Genomic DNA, 27511 nt, shown 5'->3' with positions numbered 1-27511 from the left:
GAAACTGAAATCCCGTCGTAGTTGCTGGTAGTTATGTGGCTAAGCGAAGTTTCGTATCGCGTATAAAACTTTTTTTTTAATACATCTGTTTTAGTTTTTTAAGTTTGTTAAAACGTTTTATTGTTTCGTTTCGCCACTGTTTTACGAATAATGTTACGTTAACTTTTTTATTTTCGCATTTATTATGCACCTGGAAATAAAGTCGTTTACAAGCCAATCCAATCCACCCTGAACTTCATTTGCGTCGAAGTTTCCGAAGATTTGTTGCGGTTTGGTGTGTCTTTTATTTTTACGTAGAACTCATATCGATCCGATATGCCGCGTCCGAAAATGGATTTTGCGACTAATAAGTGGCGAGGCACCACGCGAGCAAGAATGAACAGCCCTGGAGGTTATGGGCACTGCTCAATTGGCTCATTCCTCGGTGCTTCTCGAAGGTAAGCCTTTTTTCTCTGTGTCCTCCTAAGCTTCCGTTCAAGCATCTCCTTGGTTTGTTTCCTTGCCCTGCCTTTGCCTAATCGCGCCCGAGAAGTGTATTCTGACAGGTATTTTCCTTAGGCGAGCATCTCTCCTCGCGCTTTTCGTCAAACCGTCCGACGGGTTGCGAGTTCTAATCGCGAAGCCATGATTCGGTCACCCAACACGTCGGTCGACCTGTCAAACGTTTTATCGCACGTGGGTCGTCACTTCGCGTCGGCACGCATCGCTGCCTACCCATATCTGTACTGGCTAGGTTTCTTTGTCGGCCCGCGCGTCTTATCGCTGTGGGTGATCTCAAGCGACGCGAGCGAAACGCGTAAAAAAAGAAAACATTGTGGTTGGAGCCGTTTGATCTACTGCACTATATGTATATATAGAGAGAGTAAAGCTATACGCACTCCGGAGTGCACTTCGGACGGAAATGGCTATACGCACTCCTCCGAGAGATCATGCCGCTCGGGCCACCCTTTTAGAACGGCGCGTGTATCACTGGGGAGCTCGTTAACACAGCCCCCCACCTGCGTTCACGCCGCTTCGCGGCGACGGTATCGGCTGCTAATTACAAATCGTAACCAGTGCACGCCGCTTCGCGGCGTCCAGCCGGCAATCCAAGCCCCGCTGTCCCCGATCGCACCTCGAAAGGGAGTCCCATACCATTTAGTTTTGCAAAGTTTCTCAACACTCGATTTTTTTTTTTTTTTTTTTTTTTTACTGTTTATCGCAAAAAAAAAATGCCTTAAATATTGCCAAATGCCTCGACAAAACAAAATGTTTGAGAAAAAAAAAAAGAAAAAAAGCAGGCCTACTGCGGATGGAACCTGCGTCCACTTGCGTATGAAGCGGACACCTTGACCCCTATGCCATGCCTCCGCTTAGAAAATTCGTTGTGACCACTCGTTTTATGCGAGAAAAGCGGAGTGCGTATAGCCATTTCCGCCCGAAGTGCATTCCGGAGTGCGTATACCTTTATGCAGAGCTGATCCAACCTGCACTCTCTTTTGCCATTGCCGGTAGCAAATTGTGTCTGTTTAGTATTGCACACCTGCCAACTTCCCCGTATTACCCAGAAGTCTTTTAAATTTTGATCAGTTTGTATGATTGACAGAAAAACTTCCCGAAAAGAGAAATTACCCTCCCCCTCTCTTTTGTACTAAAGAGTTTTTGCCATCACTGTGGACGGCTGCAATCCCATGAGCATAGGCAGTGCAATATATAAATATAATGAAGTTGTCTTCATGCAAATTTGTTCCCAATATTTCTTTTTAAAACACCCCCCCCCCCCTCCCCTGCTTAGAAATTATCCCGAATTCGGTGTCCCCAAACTTGGAAGGTATGGTACTGTCTGTGCCTTTTCTATCTTGTGTCATTTATGTAACGTAATATATCTGTTCTTCATATTTATAATCGCTGCAGGCCTGGTCAAGGAGGAGTTGCTCAGTGAACTACTAGTTTGAGTTCCCTGAGACGGACACCACTGACATCACCTACAGTGCCGAGGTACAGGCTTAATGGCAGATATCAATAGGAGATGATGGTAAGCTGTCCTATTTATTTAGCAGTGTCGGAGTAACTCACTTGAGTTTTCATCACTGTTTTCGCTGACAGTTTGTTGCCTGCACACAAAAATGGTCCATTATTTGTCCATGTCCATTAAAATTGATGCAGCCTTCACACTTCTGCGGTTTAGAGCGATTCGCAGACATGTCGATCATAGTCGAAACAGCGTGGCTCATCATTAGAGTTGAATGCTGAGTTTCGCTTAAAAACTTTTTGGCCACTTCGATCACTACAAAACATTATTTGCCTTCTCAGGTACGCGTCACGTCTGTTTGGTTGGACAGCCACCAAGTTGACTTGGATGTCAGCGCTTGTTGTCATCAGAACCTGGTTCTTGTGCTGCCACATCATTTTTGGTGGTGGCGCTGTCGTCACCTCCCAGCGCTTGCGCTCCCCGAGTTCCCATTCAAGATGGTGAGTGGTATACTTGTGGGGGCCTCGCTGCTGCAGGTGCTGCCATGTAGCTCTGGCTCGTGGTGGCTCCACCGCCATCATTTGTGCTCCCTGTGATCCCAGCCGGAGTGGTGACAGGGATTATGCAAGGGCTCTTTGTCGCAGGTGCTGCCACGGACTTTGGCTCGTGGGGGTGCCGTCGCTACTGACAAAGCCTTTGCTCCCCGTCGTCCCTGTTGAAATGGTGGCTGGAACTTGGAGAGGGTTTGCCGCCACAGCTGGTCAGTTCAAGTTCCGCACATTCTGCCGTAGCCCTTGGGAATTCGTTCCTTCCATGTTGAGGTTCTAGTAGGAGAAGTCCACCGCTGTTGAGCTACATGTCACCACAGCAGTCAATCTGCAGAGGGGCATGGCCACGTGACCACACTTCTGAAATGTTAGAGCCTTGTTGTGGACATGGAGGCCGGTGTGAGAGATTTAATATGCATCTGGCACATCTGCCCGGCGAAAGAACTCATGGGTGTGCCACATGGAAAGTGAGCAGACTGTGCAAGTCTCTTTTACAAAATGGCGCTAACAATAGGTAGTGTCTGAATCATTCTTGTCTTACGTAGGTGATACTTTCTAGGCGTAATGTGTTAGTAGATAGCTATGGTGTTATTGCTTAACTCTGAACAAGATACAAAGTATGAGGCATTTTCAGGCCAAGTAAAAAATTTCTGCTCACTTTAATCTTGAAGATCTTCCAGAGTTTCACATCATCCAGCAATCCTGAAGGCGATGCACCACATGTAATTATAATTAATATTCCCGCTCTTAGTTTACCAGGAAGGTGTTCAAAAAATTGTAAGTAGTGTTAGTTGCTTAGGAGAGCGATGTGTTGCACCTTGGCGTTCCATTCACTTTGGGATGAGGTGCTTCATTCTTGTGCGTCCTTGGTTGTTTCCTTAGCCCCTAAAGATGTTGGAGATTTATATGTTTTATTTTTGGGGAAACCATGTTATGTTAGTATCTGGCATGCTTTTTTTTTTATTGCTGAAAGCTGTTTGAAGTGAGCCTTTTGTCCACCTAAGAGCATAATGATTGGGAGCTTCACTCAGGTGTGTTTTCTGGCCACACCGCAGAGCATGATTGTAAGCATCGATGCATGCTATTGATACCAAGATTGGGACTTCAGAGAGGATCAGTCAAGTCTTCCTATTTTTATTTCCATTGATTCTTTGGCATTCTAGATATCTTTTTGTAAGCGTGTTCACGTAAGCTTGTTCAACTTTCTGGGTCATAGTATCGGGTCGTTCTGTAATTATCATATGCTTTATGCATTTGTTATTAGTCTCATCTGAAGTTGTCATGGGCACATGGCTGACACATTTGGTGCTGCTTTGATTTGGAGGGTAAATATTGTCCGCCATAGGTCTAGCAAACTTCATATATTCTGCACTTCAAAATTTTCTCGTAGACCTGATTACTAGGCAATAAGCTCCTTTTCAATATGTGCATTTACTTAAATTGAAAAGCCAAAAGGCTTTTAATAATCAGCCACATGCAGAATAAGAACAGTGTTTCTGCCACCTAGTGTGGGAGAAAATGGGTGGGGGGGGGGGGGTGGAGGCCAAAGCAAACGCAAGCAGTGTGAAATTATACAACTCTAGGACTTATATGCGGGGTAAGTGAGGAATTTGAACTGTCTACCAAGACCATGTAGCTCACACATTTAGCAGAGGATAATTGGGTTTGATTTAACAAGGTATTGGGGTGGTTGTAAAGCTCCTATACAGCCCCACATGGAGTCACCCTGCATGCACTGATCTAGACTGCTCGTTTCACATAGATTTTTGTGACCTATTGATCTAACTGCTTCTTTTATTTGCAAATTTTTGTGTTATTCAGGATAATTGGGAACCCAGCAAAAGGTTGGCATGTCATGGAGTAAACATGCCATTGTACAGTGTGCTTCACTCTAAAATGTAATGCATGAGCAGTGGCCAAAGATGATGACACTTGTCTAATGAGGAAATCAATGATACTGCACAAACTGAAGCATATCTTCCTGGGACCGTTGCCATTCCCCTATACAATTATTGCATGACCTCCTTGTTTTTTTTTATTGCCCTCAGTTAATTTGACGAGGACTGGATTGCTGTTATCCTTAATAGGTCGGCGTGTCACGTTTATCTTGAGGTCCAATTAACGGGAAATTTGTTTTGATAAGTTAAATAAGGGGAACAACAAAATATTCAGAGCAATGTCTTTTTTTTTTTCTTTCTATTTTTTTGCATCACCGAAACATTTATTGGTCACCGCATTGAAACTGGGAGTATAACGCACGAAGAGAACTGCAGTTTGACCCTCCAGTCTCTGCCGTCAGACGATGCACACATTCTGCAACATAAGTGCAGGATCAGCTTTTTTTTTTTTGGGGGGGGGGGGGGGGCGGGGGCGGGGCGGGGCGGGGCGGGGCGGGGCGGGGTGGGGCGGGGCGGGGGCGATTTTTCTGAGATGACATGAAAATGTTGTGTTCATCACCATCAAAGTGATTTGTTGTCTGCATGTTCCCTGCTTTAGTGACAAGGCCACTGACAAGCCGCTTCACGGGTACTAAATTGAACCGCTTCACAAGTTGCTCAAACAATAGTGATACACAAATGGCAGTACGAGGACAAGTTGAAGAACTACAAGTAGCGCTTGTCCTATCACTTCTTCAACTTGCCGTTGTCCATAGCACTATTTGTGTTTTGCTCCTCTTCATCTGCTTCATAAAGAGCAAATATATAAGGCTGCTTAATAAAATGACAGCGTCCGTCAAATCGGTAAACATTTCTCTGTAAAACATTATGCCCTGGCCAAGTCCAAGTCTCGTTTTCACGATGAGTCGCATAGTGAATCGGCTAACAATGGTTGATGAATATGATGTAGTTCTACTGAATCAGTAGCATACTTCAATCTCTCTTCTGCACAAAACCTATGTTTCGGAGCGGTTGACATAGTGTTTTCTCGACAGCCGAGGGGCTTGAAGCAGGTGCTTAATGTCTGTGAGCCTCCACCATTGAAATTTTAACTTGTCACTTGCTCTAGAACTTGATAATGGAGCAATGGCAGATTTTATGAAGTTTGCAAAACCGACGTCGGAGACCTTCGAATGGGAAAGGTTTACAGGGCTAGAAAAATAATGACAGCACGTCCTCACTCACAATTATCTGTAATAAAAAGACGGTGCCCAAAGAACTGTAGCTAGTTTTAAGTGTCACTCGCTGAAGCGGTTTGTATATTGTGTTAATTCCTGCATTATGCTGTTTTTTTTCTGTTTCAGGATCCAGTGTTACATTCCTGTGGCTTTTTGGTTGTTTCCCAATTATTGAAGGAGTTGCAGGCTTATCATGGGCGACACAGTGCTTTGGTGAGTGTACCTTTTATTTACTGCTTGGCCAATCAAATCGAGTGGCTTTGCAGGAAACTCTCTACAGTTTCAGGATGTTTGAGGGTGTGTTCTCCTTCAGACATTCTGAAATGGCACAAATTTTTTTGTGCTGCATCACTACACTCTGTTGAATGACCAGCTGAAATCGTAGTAGAAGCTACATGCTCGTTGGACCAGTCATATGTCTACCTTTCGCCATGTGTTACACTCCCGCCCATAACCATGTGTAGAAGGCGGGGTCAGGTAACGAGAGGGAGGTGGTTGATTGATCCGGTGGGTGCATAGTTACCACCACAGTCAGCTTAGAGGTGAATGTTAATTAGTCAAGCTTTAAATAGGTCACAGTACTCAAAGCTTGAGGAACACCTGAGAAGTTTTAGAATGTTTTTATTTACCGTGTCTACTCGCTCCATGAGTCTCAAACTACGTCCAACTCGGCTAGCCATCAAGCCAATTTTCTTTCGCCGCCAAGCGGCCAGGCCACTTCAAACCAGGCAAAGCATAGCGGTACATGCTTTCATGGCTGCAAGTGTGTAGTTGCGGATGTGATCAAGAGTGAAACCGAGCGGCGCATACACGTAACAAAGCTGGGGTCGAGGAATTGCCCAGCTTTGGACATGTTTCGCCCACCGAATGCATTGATGTCAACAAACACGCGGTCATCTGTAGTGTGCCTTCGGACAGTGAAATCGTGAAAGTGGTTAGGCCTAAGGACGGTCGCGTCACTCACCATGCTGAGTGAGCTTCCCTAGTAAAAAAATTTAAATGTATAAAAAAATTTATGTCCAACAAACGCGTATGATCCAATAAGTTCATATAAAAAAATACAAGAACCTTATAAAAACATATAAGAACAATATAAAATTATATTTGAACTTATAAGAAACTTCTTTTCAGTTTCTTAAAACTTCTTATATAATCTTATAATTTCCTATATTGTTCTCATACGTTTTTATAAGGTTTTTATATGATCTTATTTGGTCATATGCTTTTATTGGACACCTAAATTTCTTACATGCAAGATTTTTTTACTATTCACTAGGAGGGCGCTTTTCCTTTGACAGAAGGCACACCGAAAGCACCCTAAAAAAAGGTTTTCAAATTGTAGAACATGGTTATTGTAGCGCACCCACGACCAGCCGTCAATGCGCCTCCGTCAGTGGAGACATGCCACAGTACTTTGCCGTGTCATACTGCCACCTAAAATTACATTTTCGCGAAGTGTGTAAATGCAGAAATTTACCCTGCATAATGAACGCACCCCCGAAATATATGTCAATTTCAGAATAAAGAGGTGTGTTCATTATGCGGGTAAATGTGGTAAAAAAGTGAATGATGACTCAAACAAATGCAAAACTCATACATTGGAATTTGAAAAAAATCACCAACCATATCCTACAACAAGGTCCCAACGTTTCAAAAACAGCTTGTTTTTTTTCTTCAGGGGTGACTGCTTCCAGATAGGGGACAACAGCTTTGTTTCCTTCTACGATAGTCTCTTTTTTTTTCACTTCGTTAGGTGGCTGAGTCCGTTCACGTAGCATGATGGCAATGTGCCAGTGGACCTATTGATGTTTCCTGGTGTTGTTTGGATATGCCATGACTATAAAAAGCTGCTGGCAGAAGTTTGTCTCAACATTTATGAGGGTGTTGGCAAAGTTGGTGCGATATTCATTGTCCTCACAGTGCTCTGCAACAGCGCTGCGCTCGTGGTAGAATTTGCAGTTGTTTTTGTGTTGTTGAATTCTTTCTGGGAAGTTCTTTGTTTTTCCAATGTAGGTGGCATGGAATTGAATATACAATGCCCTGCGCGCTTTGTTTAGAGGGATGACCTTTAATTCGCAGCATCATACGTCAAAGTGTTGATACCGGTTTGTGGGACACCTGAATACTTTCTTTTACCAGCATACATGACAGCGCTTCGCTAGTCCCCTTTATGTAGGGAACACAGATGCGGGTGTGTGGACGGATGTTTTTGAGTTTTTAAGCTTTCTCCCGACCAGGCAGGCCTCTGCCAAAATGTTTACCCTCAAAACTTGCACTGCATGTAGTAATGGCTCTTGGTCTGCGAGAATTTTTGTTTTAGTTTTGTGTTTGTTGAGCATTATTGGGCAAATGACAAAGGCTATGCCGCCTCATTATGACCACAGTACAAAGAGCTATACACTTGATAACATAGTCCTGTCATGTTTTTGCTTTGAAAAAAATGTTAACACACAAGATTAATCTATTTCTTGACCCCTTGACTGGGGACCCATGAAAAAAAATTTTTGTCCCTATTTTGCCTATATTTTTTTGTACGGAACTTTTCTTGTGCTACCAGCATAGCTTTAATTTCTAAAGGAAAATTATTTCTGGTGTTAGGGGATAGATGGTGCTTCCTCCCATACGATAAAAGGAGTGAGCGTTTAAAGACGCACTCCCCAAACTGATTGAAGAGTGGTGCATCTATGAGTGCGCTCCCCAAGCTGCTGTTAAAATTGCCAAGCATCCAAAGATCTTATCAAAAGTAATAGATAAATCTTTGTCTAAGGTGAAGTGAATATTTACATTAAATTCAAGTAATGACGCAATAACAACATGGCAGTGCCCACAAGCTGCATGCGCATGAACGAATTTCACCATCCAAATGGATGAATGACCCTTTTGGCAGAACTGGACAATGAGGAAAAGGGTACCAATACTTGAGTGTAGCTTTCTAGGGGCTATTATCATTTTAAATTGCAATTCTCATTTGCTCTTTCAGCTCGCACCTTCACGGAGTACAGCAATGTGGGGAAGCAAGTCGAGGACAGCCTCTCTCGATTTCTGTCCCGGGGGCGCTATGCTCTTCCAGGTAAGCTGCTTCCCTCTCTTAAGAGACACGAGTAGACCCTTTTATTCAAGACAAGAATGACGATAATAATCACATCAAATAAAATGGGGAACAAGGGGACAAAGGAGATTCCTCTTTGACCTTTCTCCCCCTTGTACCCCTTTTCCAGGGATTATTATTGTATTCATACTTATTACATTATTGTGGAGTTCACATTTTGACAACCTGTGGTTGGCTGATGTGTTGTGGAAGTTAAAGCTATTGCACATTCAAACATTGTGTTAAATACAGTAGAACCCTGCTGCTGCATCTTTATGCAGTCGCAATAAAGGATCATGACATGAGCGAAGACGTAACTGATAATGCCCTTGGGATAGCTATAGATGTTTCAGGAAGCTGTATTCTCTGTTTACCTTACCTTAGCTTTTATGGCTGTAAAAAAGATTGCCTTATTTTATATGTTTACAATTTTTTCAACACTTCTTAAAATTGTGGTTGAACTATAAGTAACACACTGTTTACAGACAAGCTTGTGTTTGCCCACAGCAGCTATGGGCACTGCATACGCAGGAACTAGATTCGTGTGAGCAGACATGTGTGTACATGGGCTGTGTTGACAGCCGCGCCATCGCAGTGATGCGTTGTCTATAGTTGCAGTTAAAAAAATATTGAAATATAAGGATGCAGAAATTCTGAGCGCATCGAGCTAAACCACAGCTGCCTCAAACAAATCACTGCACCCTGCATGCCACATCAAAGCAGTGGGGCTTGATGCAATCAGCACGGCTTGAACGTGGTGGCATGGAGGTGGTAAAGAAAAATGGGGTGTCATGAGAGCCTGAATCTCTTATTGTCATACAAGACCAAGCAAGAAACACAGTGCAGAGAGGCAAGGAGGTAAAATAAAGGGAGTAAAGCAAAAGGAACAGGGTATGTGTTTCTAGTAGTCATGTTGGCCACCTTGAGTGGCAGTGTTAGGGCATAAGAACCAAGAAGGAAATTCATGAAGCCTATAATTCTAACACATATATACCTTTGGACGTTCGATAGGACCGGTTTCCGTGAACATAACAGCCGAGAAAACATGTGAGCAAGGTTCTTCTGTGCATATTTTTGAATGTGCTGCAAGAATATTTCTGGTTATATGCCCACTTAATTTATAATGTTTTTCTTCTTTCAGCTGACACCTTACAGACATGTCAGGAAGCAAGGAAAGGTTATTTTTTCACTCATCGTTTACATTTGGGTGATTAACTTAGTCTTGAAAAAAAAACACGTCATTTTAATGACATTGTGATAAATAAATTTTGGGTCTTTAAATCGTCCTTCAATCTTTGTTTTCTTCCCATATTCCAAGCCGGCACTATGTGTATCAGGCATGGAATCAATGGTAGGCCATGTAAACTATTGCAGTTTTTCGGCTGGCCAGCTTAAAGTTTACGAGGGGTTGACAATGGCGAAATGGTCACTAAATTCGATCAATTGACGTCTATGTGATAATTATGCCCTTATAAAAATGGTTGATGCCATTTTGTATTATTGTCAAATGGCAACAGGTGTTTATGAGCAGTCAGTCAGCAGGCAACAGATGTTAATCGTCATTGAGATGTCATCTTGTTGACCCGGATAGCCATTTCGCCACCGTCAACTTTTTGCCGTTCTATTGGTTATTGTCGGTGCATTGCCAGTGTATCTACATGCTAATGCTAATTGGCTATTGGAGGCAGTCAAAAGACTATAAAATGTATAGTCCTTTGATTGCCTCCTTTAGCCATTTGACGTTAACATGTAGATACACTGATGATACACCGACAATAACCAATAGAACGGCAAAAAGTTGACGGTGGCGAAATGGCTATCCGGGTCAGCAGGGTGACGTCTCAATGACGATTAACATCTGTTGCCTGCTGATTGACTATTTGTAAACAGCTGTTGCCATTTGGCAATAATATGACTTTCAAATGGCATTAACCATTTTCATAGGGGTACGTATTCTATAAACACTTGTCAATAAAAACGCTAAATGCCGTTTGATTGTCATTTCAACGCCTGCTGTGCCACTGCTAAACATTAGAGGCAATAAGTGACACTATAAAAATTAAACGACAACTATAAAATGACAACACACCAAAAAACGTCGGTCAGATGTCCATAGAATGGCGGTAGCTATGTTCATAGGGGTATCCAAGTCAACTGGATGATGTCTCAATGATGAACATCTAGCCTGCAGCTTCACTACTTGTAGAGAACTACTGCCATTTGACAATAATATGCCTTTCAAAAGGAATTCCCATTTTATAGGGGGTGGCAATATTGCACTGCCTTCGAGGGCGCCAGACTGACAATAAAATGACTATAAAATGATATAAATATTCTATAAAGACTTGTCAATAAAAATGGTAAAATGTTTGTTGTCATTTGAATTTCAATAAAAAAACAATTATTTTTGCCGTTTGATTGTCATTTTAACACCTGCTGTGCCAGCGCCAAACATTTGAGGCAATAAAGTGACACTATAAAAATCAAACGACAACTATAAAATAACACAGCAAAAAACGGTGGTCACATGTCCATAGAATGGTGGTAGCTATGTTTATAGGGGTATCCGGGTGAACAGGATGATGTCTCAATATTGATTAACATCTAGCCTCCTGTTTGACTACTTGTAAACACCTACTGCCATTTGCCAATATGTCTCAAAAAGCATTACCATTTTATAGGAGGTGGCAATATTGCACTGCCTTCGAGGGCGCCAGACTGACAATAGAATGACTGTAAAATGATATACAGATGTTCTATAAACACTTGTCAATAAAAAACTAAAATGTTCTTTTGCCATTTGTCTTGTCAATAAAAAAACAATTATTTCTTCCGTTTGATTGTCATTTCAACGCCTGCTGTGCCAGTGCCAAACATTAGAGGCAATAAAGTGACACTACAAAAATTTGAGCGACGGCTATAAAAACACATCACAGCAAAAAACAGCGGTTACATGTACATAAATGGCGGTAGCTATTTATGTACATGTAACCGCTGTTTCATGGGGATATCCGGGTCAACAGGATGTCTCAATAATATTAACATCTAGCCTCCTGTTTGACTACTTGTAGACACCTACTGCCATCTGCCAATAATATTCCTTTCAAAAGGCATTACCATTTTATAGGAGGTGGCAATATTGCACTGCTTTTGAGGACACCAGACTGACAATAGAATGACTATAAAATGATATACATATTCTATAAACACTTGTCAATAAAAATGCTAAATGCCGTTTGATTGTCATTTTAACGCCTCCTGCGCCAGTGCCAAACATTAGAGGCAATAAAGTGGCTATAAAAATTAAATGACGGCTATAAAATAACGCAGCAAAAAACGGCGGTCACATGTCCATAGGATGGCAGTAGCTATGTTCATAGGGGTATCCGGGTCAACAGGATGATGTCTCAATAATGATTAACATCTAGCCTCCTGTTTACTACTTGTAGACACCTACTGCCATTTGCCAATAATATGCCTTTCAAAAGGCATTACCATTTTATAGGAGGTGGCAATATTGCACTGCCTTTGAGGGTGCCAGACTGATAATAGAATTGCTGTAAAATGATATACAGATATTCTATAAACACTTCTCTTTAAAAACGCTAAAAGCCGTTTGATTGTCATTTTAAGGCCTCCTGTGCCAGTGCCAAACTATACGGGCAATAAAGTGACACTACAAAAATTTGAACTATAAAGACATCACAGGAAAAAACGGCGGTCACATGTCCATAAAATGGCAGTAGCTATGTTCATAGGGGTATCTGGATCAACAGGATGATGTCTCAATAATGATTAACATCTAGCCTCCTGTTTACTACTTCTAGACAGCTACTGCCATTTGCCAATAATATGCCTTTGAAAAGGCATTACCATTTTATAGGGGGTGGCAATATTGCACTGCCTTGGAAAGCACCAGACTGACAATAAAATGACTATAAAATGATATAGATATTCTATAAACACTTGTCAATAAAAACGCTAGAATGTTTTTTGTCATTTGTCTTCAATAAAAAAAACAATTATATTTGCAGTTTGATTGTCTTTTTAACACCTGCTGTGCCAGTGCCAAACATTTGAGGCAATAAAGTGACACCATAAAAAGCAAACAACTATAAAATGACAACACACCAAAAAACGTTGGTCAGATGTTCATAGAAAGGCGGTAGCTATGTTCATGGGGGTATCCGGTCAACAGGATGTCTCAATAATGATGAACATCTAGTCTGCAGTTTGACTACTTGTAGACACCTACTGCCATTTGCCAATAATATGCTTTTCAAGGGGCATTACCATTTGATAAGGGTGGCAATATTGCACTGCCTTCAAGGGCGCCAGATTGACAATAAAATGACTATAAAATGATATAGATATTCTATAAACACTTGTCAATAAAAAACTAAAATGTTCTTTTGCCATTTGTCTTGTCAATAAAAACAATTATTTCTGCCGTTTGATTGTCATTTCAACGCCTGCTGTGCCACTGCTAAACATTAGAGGCAATAAAGTGACACTAGAAAAATTTGAACGACGGCTATAAAAACACATCACAGCAAAAAACAGCGGTTACATGTCCATAGAATGGCGGTAGCCATGTTCATGGGGGTATCCGGGTCAACAGGATGTCTCAATAATATTAACATCTAGCCTCCTGTTTGACTACTTGTAGACACCTACTGCCATTTGCCAATAATATTCCTTTCAAAAGGCATTACCATTTTATAGGGGGTCACAATATTGCACTGCTTTGAGGGCGCCAGACTGACAATAGAATGACTATAAAATGATATACAGATATTCTATAAACACTTGTCAATAAAAACGCTAAATGCCGTTTGATTGTCATTTTAACGCCTCCTGTGCCAGTGACAAACATTAGAGGCAATAAAGTGACACTATAAAAATTTGAACGACTATAAAGACACCACAGGAAAAAAACGGCGGTCACAAGTCCATAGAATGGCAGTAGCTATGTACATAGGGGTATCTGGGTCAACAGGATGATGTCTCAATAATAATTAACATCTAGCCTCCTGTCTGACTACTTGTAGACACCTACTGCCAATTGCCAATAATATGCCTTTCAAAAGGCATTACCATTTTATAGGTGATAATATTGCAATGCCTTTGAGCACGCCAGACTGACAATAGAATGACTATAAAATGATATACAGATATTCTAAACACTTGTCAATAAAAACACTCAAATGTTCTTTTGCCATTTGTCTTGTCAATAAAAAAAATATTCTTGCTGTTTGATTGTCATTTCAACGCCTGCTGTGCCAGTGCCAAACATTAGAGGCAATAAAGTGACATTATAAAATTTGAACGACAGCTATAAAAAGACATCACAGCAAAAAACGGCGGTCACATGTCCATAGAATGGCGGTAGCTATGTTCATAGGGGTATCCGGGTGAACAGGATGATGTCTCAATATTGATTAACATCTAGCCTCCTGTTTGACTACTTGTAGACACCTACTGACATTTGCCAATATTATGCCTTTCAAAAGGGATTAGCATTTTATAGGAGGTGGCAATATTGCACTGCCTTCGAGGGCACCAGACTGACAATAGAATGACTATAAAATTATATAGATATTGAATAAACACTTGTCAATAAAAATGCTAAAATGTTCTTTTGCCATTTAATAATCATTTTTGCGCCTACCGTGCCAGTGCCAAACGTGGATAAAAGGGCAATAAATTGTCTATAAAATTTAAGCAAGGGCTAAAGGATGACAACACGGCGACAAGGTCGGTCAATGTCCATAGAATGGCGGTAGCGAATTTCATAGGAGATATAATTTTGGACGTTCGATAGGACCGGTGTCCGTGAACATAACAGCAGAGAAAACATGCGAGCAAGGTTCTTCTGTGGATATTATCGAATGTGCACAAGAATATTGCTGGTTATGTGGCCACTTAATTTGATTTTCTTCTTTCAGCTCGCACAAAACAAAAATGTCAGGAAGCCAGGAAAGGTCATTTTTTCAATTATTGTTTACATTTGGGCATTTTACTCAGTCTTTTGAAAAAAAAACACTTTGTCTTCAATCTGATAACCTGATAACTAGGAATCAGAGGACAAAAACTTGCAACAAAGCCGAGTTACTATTAGTGGCCAATAAGACAATAACCTCACAATATTTAGAAAGCAATGACAAAGAGAACACAAATGGCAACCTGTTTGGCTGACAAAACTTAGCTGACAAAACCAAGTGTAAGTCAACCAAATAATGCTCTTATGCCCTTGAAAGCTGTGGCACGGATAAAGACTACCACCAAAGATACCCTTGTCACCATGCCAAACCCTGCTCTACAACCGAAGTGAAGAGCAACCTACAAGGGCCACAAAAAACTACTTGCTTCTCAAGAACCTTAGCTCCACCACAGAAGATAGTTACTTTGATTAAAAGGACGTAGCCTGCAGCTATTTCAACTATCAGCTGACGTGATGGGGATAGTTTACCAAACATCTATATCAAATCAAAGATATAGTTTGGCGGTCAAGTTGACCCAGTAATTATGAAGCAAATTACACAAAACAAAGGAGCCTGGTTTAATCTGTTCGCCAACAATTGTCAGTTAAAAAATTAAAAAAGCACTTAACCACTTTCTCTGATAGACTATTTATAGTAATAACTCAATCTATCATTGCTATCACTACTTGAATCGCCATCAGAAATAGATTCCTTGTGGACTATTTGCAGACACGCCCATTTATGACCGTAAATAGACTATCGCAGACATTGGTTTAGTGGCCCTTTAGAAAAAAGGAAGACGAGTCATTCTACTACAGTGCCTGTATGGGTAGTGGGCTTTAAAGAAACTGCGGTGCAGCTAAAAGGCTTTTAATGGCCTCGTAAATGTGCATAATGGTGTATTTGCACGAGATCATTAAGGCTGCGGTACCACGGCGGCCATCTTGAACAAAACATTAGTTGAACCACCAGGGCGGCGTTGGCTGTCCGTATGAGCCTTACCTCGTACTGAGTTGCGGTGAGCGGACGTGTTTCCTGGTTCTCCTCGAGCATCCGAAGCTAAGTGCCAGTTTTTCTTCTTTTCTCTCTCTTTTTTTGAGAGTTGATTGGAAGTGACTATGCGGTAGCAGTATTAGGTTTGAACAGCAGCAGTTAAAGGGCAACTCCGGCCAAAACTCAAAATGAATTAAATTACTGGTATAGCTTTAGTGACACAAAATACGACCCCAGCCAAAATTTCACGTCCGTGGGACGCCGCATTCTCAACTAATGCCGATAATGAAAACGCGACCCGCCGCTAGCCGCTGCTCCTTAGCGGGCGGCCAGCGGGTTGCCGATCGCTAAAGCAACATTGGGCCGTGATGTCAACGTCGTCCTCTTTTTTTCCTCCGTTCCGGACGGGCGCACGGCGCAGCAGTCGCGCGCGCTTCTTTGTGCCGCTATTACCGCTACTTCGGCTTGTAATTGCGTGTTTAGCCGTTGCTTTTACTTGTAGCCCGTGTAGCTTCGGTATAGCTTTTTGTTTATTTGCTTGTGAGGACTCCTAGACCCGTTTTAGCGAGCAACTCGGTGCGCCCAAGACTGCGCAGCTGTTCCTCGAAAGATGCCGAGTACAACTTAAAGCGCTGTGGGCTGCTCAAACAAGCCGCTGCGCAACCCGGAGGTGCTTTTTCACAAGTTTGCAACGGATCGGAAATTGGAGAAGGTGTGGGTGAATGCTGTTCGACAAGTGGACTTTGGAAAGCCTTGGACGTCGACCCCCAGATCGAAGCTCTGCTCCGATCATATTTCGCCGGAGAGTTACGAACGAAACCTACAGGTGTTGGTTGCATGTGGCTTGTCAGCGAAGGCGTCGAGGCTTAAAAAGGATGCCGTGCCGTCGCTCTTTGCCCATCGCACATGTACAGAAAAGGTAAACATGATAAAAGTATCCTGATCAATAAATAAAACAGTCATTGTCAAGTGCAGGGTTGAAGATTTAGCATTCACGCTCCATTGAATGTCTGTTGAATGGGGAATGGTGGGCATGTAGAGTACAACCACTAACTAGCTCCAAACACTGAAGTTTGTAATGAAAACGAAAACAATGTTCTGCTTTGCGTCACTGCTTGTTTACTACGCAATCTCGTGCGTAGTATTCAGGCCCGTAACGACTACTAGCGAACAGCCGGCGCGTGAAGCTCATGCGATATAAACATTCGCCTCCCAATCGTTCGAACCCGTTACGCAGCAGTATTAATTAACATTGCGCTTGTGAATACCACAAGGGACTTTAAAGAAATCGCGAAAGTTCGGATTTGTAAGTTAGGACTGCTAATTTGCCCGAGTTCGGCTGGAGGTAAATATAATATTTAAAAATGCAAAAAAAAAAACACTTGCCTTAGTCAGAAGTTACGAAGGAAAACTTAAAATCCTATGTATTCTAATAAAAAAAATTGTTGTGGGTGAGGGTGGGAATGCGGAAGGGAAAGAAAGTGTTCTCACCTTGCTAACGTTCTCTGTTTTTCCTCTATCACCCACAAACACTTTTGCTAGCTTTGAGAAGAAAATGACTGCCCAAAAAACTTTTTTTTTTAGTGCGGCAAGTTTTTTTTTTTTTTTTTATTTGTACAAAGATTCACTACTTGGACGAACTTATGTGGTGAATTAGTGTCGTAGCTTACAAATTCGGCCTTTACGCGCCTGAGGAAAAAATAACGAAAAAACAGACGTCTACAGCTTGACACACGTCTGTGCGGTTGTCGCGGAAAGCGCCAAAGAGCCTCAAAGCTTCGTATTTGGGACTGACCCGCCGCGCGAAAGCGCCAGCACTGTACGTCACTGGCAGCGCGGCGTAGAGCAACGCCGCTCCATCCACGGAGCCCCGATGACAATTTAGGCCTAGCGACGAGTGCGGGAGACCGCACGCACGCCGCCGACAGCTGCCGAGTACGGCACCGAACGAGTTCACTCGTTTTCCAGTTGCTAGCTTTTGGGTATACAAGCAACGAGTACGGCACGGCATAGCGCACGCGCGGCGGCGGCCGCCGAGTACGCCACCGAACGAGTTGACGGGTTTTCCAGTCGCTAGCTTTTGGGTATACGCACTAACTCTTGCTGCATATGCTGGATAACTACCACGTATACAGAATTAAAAAAAAAATCAGCTTACCTTCTATCTTTAGACGGCTAGCGCAACAGAGGTAGGTGCCGCTTGGACTGCGTACTCGCTGAACGAGAACGATCTTGGCGTCACGTCCACATAACGGCTGATTTCCAGTGTTGCCGGAACCTCGAGCGGCTAGTTTCGGTTTCGTCGGCCGCGCCCCAAACAAAACTTTGAGACGTCGATATTTTTAAAACTACGCACAATAACGAGAAAAAAATCACACCTTGCAATTCAGGGGCGCTAACTGCACTAAAAACAGCCATAATCCCAAAATCGAAAGTATGGACCGGAGTTGCCCTTTAACGTTAGTTTCGCAAAGTAGGCTCTGTTTGAATTTTTGGCGGGAAGGGACGGTTTGTACCCGGTCTAGACATGGGTCTAGATTTGGGTCGGCATGACAAGGGTGGGGACGAGTTGGTGCAGTGCGAGGGGTGTGGGAGGTGGTGTTACCTGGAGGAGACGGGTTTCGGGAGCCTGGAGGAGGCGGCGGGGGTGAGTTTCGAGTGTCGGCTTTGTGTGAAGCTTCAGCAGGTAACTGGGGAATGGGAGGGTAGAGTTCGGGAGATTGAGGCCCAGCTTAAGGCAGAAGGAGAGAAGCGGGTGGGTCTCGAGGCCCAGGTAGAGGAGCTGACTAGGCAGCTTAATCACGAGAGGGAGCAGCGGGTCGGCCTCGAGAAGCAGGCGGAAGAGCTGGGGGAAGTATGGAAGGCAGGTTTAGAGGAGCGTAAGAGGGAGTGTGACAGTAGGGTAGAGCGCCTGGAAGGGGTAATTCGAGCGAGTGAGAGTAGCGAGGGAAGAAAGGAGGAAGTGTCTGTTCTAGCGGGACGAACCACCAGTCTGCAGGCTGGGGTCCCTGGTGGTCGGGAGTCCGGCCTGTTGGCAGGCGGGCTCGACGACGCTGGAGAGCTGATTGAACCTCAGCTCAATGGCGCCTTCGAGCAGCAGGCGTCGGGCAGTCAGGTGACAGGAGATAAGTCGCAGGACAAAGGCGCGCAGGCACCAGGGGGATCTAGGGTACTGGTAGTGGGGAGCTCTAACGTAGCACGGGTTAGGAGGGGTGTACATAACAGGGTGAAGGGAGACCAGAGGGTAACCGTAGAGGTCCAGCCAGGGAAGTGTATGGTGGATGCTATGACCGCAGCACGTGAGGGGGTGTGGGATAACCGGGAGGGAAGGAAGCTAGTAATAGTTCATGCGGGGCTTAATGATGTGCTGAAGGGTAGGAGCCAGAACCTCGGAAAGCAGCTAAACGTGGGAATACGTAAGCTGAGGGACGTGTCTGAGAATGTGCATGTGGTTGTGTGCACCATTCCAGAAGTTCGGGGGCAGTCCGGGTTAACGGAGAGGAGGGTTGTCGAAGCCAACGGAGTAATTAAGGGTATGAGTCGACAGCTTCGGTACGACGTAATGGAAGTAAACAGAGAAGTGTACGAGGCTGGCTCCCACCCTTTTGCAGATGGCATTCACTACAGTGAGGCCACGGGTTACAGGGTGGGGGATAGGATGGGCCGCACGGTGACTGCTTTTTTGGGGGGACCGAGGGCCCTGGGGGCACTGAAGTAACTGAAAACCCAACGAAGTCAGGAGAGGCACCCAGGGTTAAAAAGAGGAGAAAACGTAAGAACAGGTATAAAAAAACAGCACACTCAGACATTGGATATATTAACATGCAGGGTGGTAGAAATAGGTTAAAATGGGAAGAGGTAGAGGAGCAACTAAGAAAGGAGGATTTAATGGTGTATGGGTTTGTGGAAACACATCTCAGAGACATGGAGCAGCCACCTTGCAACCCTGACTATGTGTGGGAAGAATGCAACAGAATGGAGGGAACGAGGAAGGGAGGTGGAATTGGAGCATTTATTAAGAAGAATATGAACTTTCAAAGGATCAGAAAGGAGTGCGCCGAACATTTGTGGCTGAAAGGAAAAGTCGCTGGGGAATCGACAGTCCTTGGAGTGGTTTACTTATGGACAGGGACAGGTGCTAAAGAGGAAAACAGAAAAATGAATGATTGCATGTCAAGAGACATTAGTGAACTAGGGGAAGGCTCCGAAATAATTATTATGGGAGACATGAATGCCCATATTGAGGGTCTGGATGGGCATACGGACTCAACTGGAAGCATATTACTAGAACTGGTGGAAAAACATGACTTAGTTTTATGTAATACCAGTCAGAAGTGTGACGGGCACATAACTTGGGAAACTGGCAATCTGCATTCAACTAAAGATTACGTACTCATGTCACACAAAATATATGGTAAGTTACAAGTAATGAAAATAGATGAAGGTTCCAAAAGTCTTGGTAGTGATCACAAACGTATTAAGCTGAATTTTGCCAGAGAAGTAAATGCTGAAACTAGACAACATAATTCAAAGCAAACTTTCTGCAGCGACAAAGAGTTGGAAATAGTTGTTGAAAGAATAGAGGCAGCAGTTTCAGGGCAACGGCGTACAGATTGGACCTATGAGAGCCTAACTAGGCTTTTTGCTCTAGAACTAGACAAAGTTAAGAGTAAACGAAAGGGGAAGCAAGGACATAGACCAAAAAGTTGGTGGGACAAAGAAGTGAAGCAAGCGATACAAAAACGTCAGGAAGCCTCTAGAGAACACAGGTATTCCAAGCGTAGTGGGGAGTCCGAAACGGAAGTAAAAAGAAAATGGGACAATTTTATAGCATGTCGCCGAGAGGCATCCAGTTTGATCAATGCGAAAATTCAGAGAAAGGGTGAGGAATGGATGAGTAATGTAAGTAAGAAAGATAGAAACGCTGCCAAGAAGTTTTGGGAGCACTTGAACTCACTCGGTGATACAACGCAAGCTAGACAGAGGTTCATACTCTCGCATCAGGGAGATCAATTAGAGGGAGATGATGCGATACAATATATAGGAGCAGTGATGGAGGAGAAATTTCGGGAACAATTACATGTGGAAGATAGGAGAACCGAAGGAAGTAGCAGTCCAGTTTGTGACATCGCGGAATTTGGACAAAGAGAATGGGAAAAAGCGGAACGAAGAGTCCCTAGTGGCACATCGACAGGCACAGATGGTATCCCTATCAAGCTGGTGGAGAATTTGGGTCCTAAATCTAAGGCAAAACTAAGGGAGTAGTGAGTACCATGATAACAAAAGGAAATATTCCAGATGAATGGAGGCTTAGTAGGATGAGTATGATATATAAGGGAAAGGGAGATAAGTCTGATATTAGGAATTATCGTCCTATAACCGTGACACCGGTTATTTACAGGTTGGTAATGCAGATTATAAAGAACAGACTGGAGGAATGGGTAGATTGCGAGGGCATACTGAGCGAGTTACAGAACGGGTTTCGAAAACAAAGAAGGTTGGAGGACAATTTATTTTCTCTAACACAGTGTATAGAAATAGCGCAAAAAGAAAACAGACAGCTCTGGCTGGCATTTCTGGATATCAAGGGTGCCTATGACAATGTGAACCAAAGAAACCTGTGGGACATAATGGAGAACTTAAACCTAGATGAAGGACTAACGGCACTATTAAGGAACATTTACAAAGATAACAAGGTGATTATAACATGGGAAGGAAAGGCGACAGGGAAAATAGAGATAAGACGAGGCCTTAGGCAGGGGTGCCCGTTATCGCCTTTGCTGTTTATGTTGTATCTGAGAGGATTGGAGGATAGACTAGAGAAGAGTGGGCTTGGATTCGACCTTTCTTACAGTAAGCTAGGCCAAAAAATTCAGCAATCCTTACCGGGTTTGATGTATGCGGATGATATCGTACTAATGGCTAACAACAGGACAGAGTTGCAGGAATTAGTGAGCATCTGTGGTAGGGAAGGAGAGGAACTAGGTTTAGAATTCAGTAGCGAAAAATCAGCAGTCATGATTTTTAACGAGGATGAAGTTGAGAGGCTGAAGATACAGAATATTACAGTTGAGAGAGCTAGTAAATACAAGTATCTAGGAGTATCGATATGTGATGGTGCAGAATATCTCAGAGAGCATGAAAAGTATATAGTATGTAAGGGCAACAGAAATGCAGCTGTAATGAAAAATAGAGCACTTTGGAATTACAACAGGTATGAGGTGGTGAGAGAGATTTGGAAAGGGGTCACGGTGCCTGGCTTGACTTTTGGAAACGCAGTGCTATGCATGAAATCCGAAGTGCATGCGAGACTAGAAATAAAACAGCGCGGAGTAGGTAGACTGGCTTTGGGGGCACATTGCAAAACGCCAAACCAGGGAGTACAAGGAGACATGGGATGGGCATCATTTGAGAGCAGGGAAGCGGTGAGCAAGGTAGAATTTGAGGATAGGTTGAGGCAAATGGACGGGGAGCAATGGGCACGAAAGGTTTTCAGCTATTTATACATGAGGAGTGTAGACACAAAGTGGAGACAGCGCACTAGGAAATTAAGAGGAAAGTTTTTGGGCTATAGCGAAGATACGGAAGAGCAAGTCTCAGTTAAGAAGAAAGTTAAGGCCACAGAAAGAGATCGGTGGCTAGAGGGAATGCAGACAAAGACGGCTCTGGAAAGCTATAGATTAAACAAAAGAGTTATTGCCAAAGAAAGCATTTATGACAATTCTAGGGGAAGCTCATTGCTGTTTGAGGCAAGAACGGGTGTTCTGCGCACCAGAACATACAGAGTGAAGTACCAGGAAATGGATACAGTGTGCACTGCTTGTGTAGAGGAGGACGAGACGGCTGAGCACTTGATACTCTACTGTAAAGGGCTTCACCCTACGCCTACCGAAGACAACATAGATTTAATAAAGTCATTGGGTTTTAGAGTCAGCGAAGGGAGAGTGGATTTCAAGACTGTAGAGATTACCAAGCAAAGATTAAGTGAATGGTGGCAGAAATCGAGAGAAAACTAGGTATTTTCTTATTCAGTGATGGCAAGGGGGTTTCATAGCCTCACTTTCTTTGCACTGCGGAGTGAATATAGATTTCACATTTAAATATTCTAAGCTTAAATGGTAAAACAAAATGGCTAGGTGGCATAAGCTACCGCCCGATCCAAAGGGCTCAGCCGCATTCATCCATCCATCCATCCAGCAAATGCTGCAAAACCTGCGCGTCAATTTCGAAACCCTTTTTCCCGTCGCTTGCGACCTTGAGTTTCCTTCTCCACTCTTACGCCCCTCCTTTCACGTGTTCACCCTCTGGCGCGTCGCGCCCACGTTCATTGTAGGGAGGACAATGTACGGGATAATCCCCAACTTGAGGCGCCCTGCCAAAATTGTCCGGCTGCCAAGTGATTTGAGCGATATGGAAAAGTGGGACCGTCAATTTTGAACTATGCCTTTTCGATACTGCATAAGTTGTGTACGGGGCTGGCCAAGGCACGGGCGCGAGGACGTAACTGTATACAATGCTTGGGTTGCAGGAGCACTCGCGCGTAGAAATGGTAGGTCGCGCTTTCTGAAATCACACGCCTACATTCCGCAGCGTTGCAATCCTACGAGTAAAACAGAGTACATCTTCGGACAGTGCGTGAGTTGATGCCGGCCGTACGAAAGACACACCTCGCGCTTCCTGTCACTACTGCCTATGCTTGCACGCGCTGCCGATTGGCGGTCCTTCCTTTATTTTGTTTCGTCGCTCTTTTGAAAATACTGAAACTAATATTTTCTCAGACCCTGCTCATCGTACCTCTGCACTACAGTTGTGTAAACACATTGTGATGTAATTTGAGATATGGGACGGAGTGTCTACATTCTTATTTCGTGTGTAATGCCGGCATAAGTTTCCTTTGCTGCCAGAGGGTCAAAATAATGGTAGGGTCGGCAGCAAAAACTATTTCAATGACCGAATTATGATCAAACACCAGTAAGAACATAAGAAAGAAATCACATGGGGACAATAAAAATATTGCTACAAGAGGATGGTGCGCGGGGCACAAACAATATTCGGAGTGACGTTGAGGGAACGCGACAAGCCAGATCTTTCCTGATGGCAGCCGTAAAAGTTGATCTGGTGCCTCGTTTTGATGGGCTTTGCGCGGAAACTCGTCGACTACCGACTATCTTGTCAGTGGTGAACATAGTGAACATGAACTGGATGATTTTTTTGTTGTTTTTGTTTCTGTAGTTAAATGAGAGTACGGAAATATGAGACGTCCGCTGACGCTTGCGTCGGCTAACGGAACCTCAATCGCCGATCGCGGCCGATGTCATGGGCGTATACAAATACATCAAGTCGTCTGGGCGGGAGCAGTTGAAGCGCCGCACTTTTTTGGCCGGTCAGTAGAGACTCCGCGAATTCTGACTCGAGGCTACTCTGTGCGGAGGGAGCCGCTACTGAGCGCGACCAATCGGAAACCAAGGATGGCTGAAATTTCCTAATTGCCATGAGATTTGCAAATTCGTTCTTCCCGTCGTAGTAAATTCGTCCGAATCGCTCTTCGATTTACTAATCGATTATTTGGATGAAAAGATATATTTCAAAATTCGTACGTGGCTCACCAAATGGCAATAAAATTGGTATAGGATTTCAAACCTATATAGTGTCACCCTAATTTACAAACTTGTTTCACTTGAAATTAGAGTTCACGCGCAAGCGAGCTGGTGGAAGCCTATAATAAAAAGGCCAGAAACAAGAGAAACAAAAAATAAATAAATAAGAGCGGGATAAGCGCAACACAGTCTCAAATCACAGCTGAAAATGGTTACTTGGTAAGTGTGAATGTCCAGACATTGTTTTAGTAAAATGTATATATATATATATATATATATATATATATATATATAAAGTCAAAAATGCGTACGGTCGGAGTTATTAATTCGAAGTTTATTCCGACGTTTCGAGAGGGGACCGTTCTTCATTAGGTGATGAAGAGTGGTCCCCGCTCGAAACGTCGTAGTAAACTTCGAATTAGTAACTCTGACAGTACGCATTTTTGCCTTTGTGTGTATATATATATATATATATATAGAGAGAGAGAGAGAGATGGGTAGATAGATATTTTTCACTATTTGCTGACGGCCGAAACTAACCATGCAGCACAATTTTCGCTAAAGGCTACCGTTATTTACAAAATATGACGAGCGTAGTTATTATATCTGCAATAATTTGATAGCAGAAACATAATTCGATCAAGCTACTTGAGTTGGCGTTCAATGAAGCGCTGTTCGATGAAATGTCCGCTATTCGATGAAACGCCAATCAATAAAACAGAGCTTCATCGGACGAAGATGCCTAGCTGTTGTGATCCGCAATATTTCGCGCAAAAACGAAAGACACCAGAATAAACAACAAGTAAAACCACAGAGCTGCCCCGCCTCATATCACCCTCAGTTGGAGCTCGACTGACACATTGCGCCGATCAAGCATCACCAACAGCTCAACACCTAAACGCCACGGCGTTCACTATCTTCGTTTGGGTGATTCCACCCACTAATATGACAACTGATACAATGCGCCGTGATAAAGTGTTTTTTGTCTTTGTGTATGTGTTTTCGTGACATCTAACCTCTGTTTGCGCTCTGATTAAGAATGAAGCCATGTATACTAAAACATCGATAGTGGTCTCTATTTTTAGCAACGCTCGCACACGTCTTGTCTTTGACGCAGTGGCATTCTCATCTTTCATACACGGACAATTGGACAAAAAAGGTTGGTCGGCCTTCACTCATTAGCTGCGGAACGTTTTGACCGTGACGTATGTATAATTCAAAGAAGCACCGACAGGCGGGTGCCCCTTTGAAAACAAATCATGCTCGCGTAGAGATATTTAGCGGCTATAGTATAGTCCGTGGGTATTTATTTCTAGGCCAACTCGTCGGCGTCAGTCGGTACAGGCGCTGGAGGCGTGATGAAAATGCTGGCAGATGTCGGCTTGACGAGCCCCACACTCTCCCCTTACAGCAGATGGCAAATAAACCAACAACAATATTTGTCGACGGGCAATTGATTGAAGAGGCCAATCGGTAGTAGGATGACTCGACAAAGGGTAATTCATCAAAAATCCCAACTCGTTGACAATTGTCTGTGAGGCCATTCAGTTTCCACATTGCACTCATCTTCTGTATTAGAACACATACACATGTTAGACATTTTATTATAAGCAAGTTTCGGGCACCGGATATTTTTTTGAAAAGCTGTTTCACCGAATTTCGCATCTCCCGGTTCGTCGAATTTTGACATGAAATCATAATATAATTATTATACTTGTCACTTCTTCAATTAGAAATGGTTACAGATAATTATAAAATAAAAGTAGGCTTTCGCAAAAATTATGTCGATTATAGGCTATGCCAACGTAGCCGAACAGTAAAAAAAAATGTTATGAGGGTGTTTTTGTTAGGGTTCAGGAAAGACAAAGGCGATTCTTCAAATGAGCACTGGTCACACAGGCCGACTGTGGTAACATAATTAAAATAAAAGCACCGACTTCACAGAACAGGAAAAAACAATTTCACTAGACGTTTTGCCTCCCTTGCGGGAGGCATCTTCAGTAGTTACACAACAATGCCTGTGTAAGCTTCGTGGAGAGGGCCACGTTTTTTGTTACACACGGATGTGTGTGTCCCTGCGAACAAACCACGATTCTAGGAGTTTTCCGGACCCCCATCTGTCCTCCCTCGCCAAGGTCGTCGCGGCCGGGAAGTCAAAATAATGCCCTATTGTCCACACATAGTACACCAGTTCAGACTTCAGTCGGGTCGCGTGGGATGCGCACGTGACGTCACGCTTGTGTTTACAAAGCAAATGAAAAGTTCAACCTCAGGTCAACAATATTTATCAAATATGTCCGTACTTCGTGGAGAGGGCCGCGGTTTTTCTTACACACGGATGTGTCTCTGAGAACAAACACGATTTTAGGAGATTTTCGGGACCCCCATCTTTGTCATAGAGTGACTCGTTTATCGGACTGTGCGTCGCAGCGAGAGTACAGGGAAGGATAATAATTCATACCCTATATCGTGCAGAAGAGAAGAATATAAAAAAAAGAAAACGAAGCGAAAATTTCGATTTCCCTTCTTGTGGACAGGGCATTGTAGGTGAACGTGGCTTCCTTGTTTGATTCGCCAAAGTAGCAACAAAGCGGCATTTTACGATCGAGCGAGCACCGTCGGAAACACCGCCCAAAATAATTTTATAGGGAGTTTCACGGCTTTCCACTGCAACATAAGCACGTGGATAGAAAAACAAATATTGACAACAATAAATGTCGAATATTTTTGGCAGGCTCACACCTGGTTTTTCTTCATAATTTGATGACTCATATGTTGATTTTGTTTGCGGAACCGTACTTCTGACCGGCAATTTTATTGCGTACACGAAGCTTTTGCGTGCGATCCACTAAAGTTAATTATTTTTGGGGTGTCCAAGTTGAAGCGGTGCGTGTTATTTTTCGATCTCTGTCCGAATGATACAAAGTTTCACGTTTTCACCCTGTGAGTGAAGTGAGTTGGTCAGTGCTAGCATCGAAGGCTAACTTCGAACTCTAATTTGGAAATAATGTCTCTGTTGCCGCATCGCGGACAAAGATATATATGCTCTTATCACTGTAGCAAAATAATGTGGCAGGATTTGTGCTCTTGTTATGATCGTGTACCATTGTAGTCGACGTCATCCCAGCACGGCGTATCGTTTTTGTATTAGGTTCAGCCCTGCAAACCACACTTAGGAAAAAATGAAAGTTTGCACCTTGTTTGTTCAATTTTTTGTTATACTGCAGAAACACAT

The 27511-nt window shown here is 43.3% G+C and overlaps 2 long non-coding RNA genes across 2 annotated transcripts; both read left to right on the top strand.

Moving 5' to 3' along the window:
• Nucleotides 1-243: 243 nt before the first annotated feature.
• LOC115324736 lies at nt 244-3117 on the top strand. Its single transcript, XR_005717758.2, has 4 exons — nt 244-437; nt 1894-2014; nt 2293-2451; nt 2596-3117. It is a non-coding gene; the product is annotated as an uncharacterized LOC115324736 (long non-coding RNA).
• A 2668-nt stretch (nt 3118-5785) lies between these two features.
• LOC115324744 lies at nt 5786-9984 on the top strand. The gene is made up of 3 exons (XR_005717759.2): nt 5786-5827; nt 8595-8684; nt 9844-9984. It is a non-coding gene; the product is annotated as an uncharacterized LOC115324744 (long non-coding RNA).
• The last annotated feature ends 17527 nt before the right edge of the window (nt 9985-27511 follow it).

This window comes from Ixodes scapularis, unplaced genomic scaffold, assembly GCF_016920785.2.
Source record: "Ixodes scapularis isolate PalLabHiFi unplaced genomic scaffold, ASM1692078v2 PGA_scaffold5__190_contigs__length_132052651, whole genome shotgun sequence".
In the NCBI taxonomy this organism is placed as follows: domain Eukaryota; kingdom Metazoa; phylum Arthropoda; class Arachnida; order Ixodida; family Ixodidae; genus Ixodes; species Ixodes scapularis.
The sequence above is the reverse complement of the archived record's forward strand: the minus strand, read 5'-3'. Positions and strand labels throughout refer to the sequence as shown.